The sequence below is a fragment of the Mandrillus leucophaeus genome, unplaced genomic scaffold (assembly GCF_000951045.1).
Source record: "Mandrillus leucophaeus isolate KB7577 unplaced genomic scaffold, Mleu.le_1.0 Scaffold655, whole genome shotgun sequence".
Taxonomy (NCBI): domain Eukaryota; kingdom Metazoa; phylum Chordata; class Mammalia; order Primates; family Cercopithecidae; genus Mandrillus; species Mandrillus leucophaeus.
In genome coordinates, this window is record NW_012107086.1 from 328,659 (window position 1) to 330,393 (window position 1,735).

A 1,735-nucleotide genomic window follows, 5' to 3' on the forward strand; every position below is an offset into this window, starting at 1 on the left:
AGAAGCCCAAAATGGGCATTTTTTTTGCTTTATTTTTGAGACAGAGTCTCACTCTGTTGCCCAGGCTGGAGTGCAGTGGTGTGATCTCGGCTCACCGCAACCCCCACCTCCCAGGTTCAAGCAATTCTCCTGCCTCAGCCTCCTAAGTAGCTGGGACTACAGGCAAGCGCCACCACGCCCCGCAAATTTTTGTATTTTTAGTAGAGATGGGGGTTTCACTATGTTGGCCAGGCTGGTCTTGAACTCCTGACCTCGTGATCCACCAGCCTCAGCCTCCCAAAGTGCTGGGATTATGGGTGTCAGCCACCGTGCCCGGCCCAAAATGGGCATAGTTTTAGAACCTAGACTATTGAACTTATCACTTTCTCTTACAACGTGCCACATTCTGCTCCAGTGATGCAGGATGTTAGCAGCTAGATGTTCTCAGTTCTCCCTCTCTGCAGTTCTGAACACAGGCGGTGAAAGTGGACTGTTCCTCAGAAGCAAAAACTCTCCAGTGTTTCTGATCCATTAGCTCCATAGCAATGTATGAGTTTTCATAACTGTGGTTAGATATTCTGGTAGGTTGCTGTCTTCAAGAAATAGTCAAATTCACTGAATCTCAACTCCTCTAAGTATGTTAGATTATATATTTCACAATGTATTATTTGAAACAAACCAATTTCATTGAAAAACCCAGTTGAGAAGTTTCATGAATAATTTAATTGCTTGCTTTTCCTGTCAGATTTCACACATTTTGCCATGTCATTATTTAAGGAAACTTTCTCATATTGTAATACTTCCTCTTTTCTATTCAAAGAAATTGTAAACATATCAGCAAAAAGGGAACCATAGTTTTATCTGGAACACTAATATATTTAGAGAGTGAACAACACTGCCACCCTAAGATTTCCCAGTAACCTAGATGCATTTTGCTGTACTCAAGCAGGCTGATATGATCGCAGCTTGGGGAAAAATGTATATTATATACAGCGGGGTTTCTTTTGGAGTAGCTTGCTAATTTCTCCGATGCTGTTTGTCATATATGTAAAAGTAAAGACAGCTGGTATTGTGTAGCAGTACAGAATACTACCCATGTTCTCTCTACATATACGCCCCAGAGAACTATTTGTTTCCATTCAGAATGATAAGGTTATACAAGACCTACTTGGCCACGCAAGACAAGTTCTTTTCTTCATTTCTGTCTACAAATTCAGATCATTTATCAATAGTTCAAGGCAGCCATCTATCCTTCAAAGAATGGTACAGGCCAGGCATGGTGGCTCACACCTGTAATCCCAGCACTTTGGGAGGCTGAGGCAGGTGGATCCCTTGAGCCCAGGAGCTCACGACCAGCCTGGGCAACATGGCAAAACTTGTCTGTACAAAAATATAAAAATTAGCTGGGCATGGTGGTGCTCGCCTGTAGTCCCAGCTACTTGGGAGTCTGAGGTGGGAGGATCACCTGAGCCCGGACTGGTTGAGATCACGCCACTGCACTCCAGCCTGGGTGGAGACCCCGTCTCAAACAAACAAACAAAAGACAACACAAAGAATGGTACAGAGAGCTGCAAAAGTAAAGAATCTATGAAGGTCTTTTCAGCTCAAAAACGTTATTTCAATTATCATTTCAAAGACGTTCGTGATGAAGGTGGGCCTCCTGACTTGATTCACTGACTGAAATTCGTAGTACAGTCAGTTGATGACCAAGAAACTTCGCTATTTCAGAATCCTGGGATATAAGTCTTAACATCAA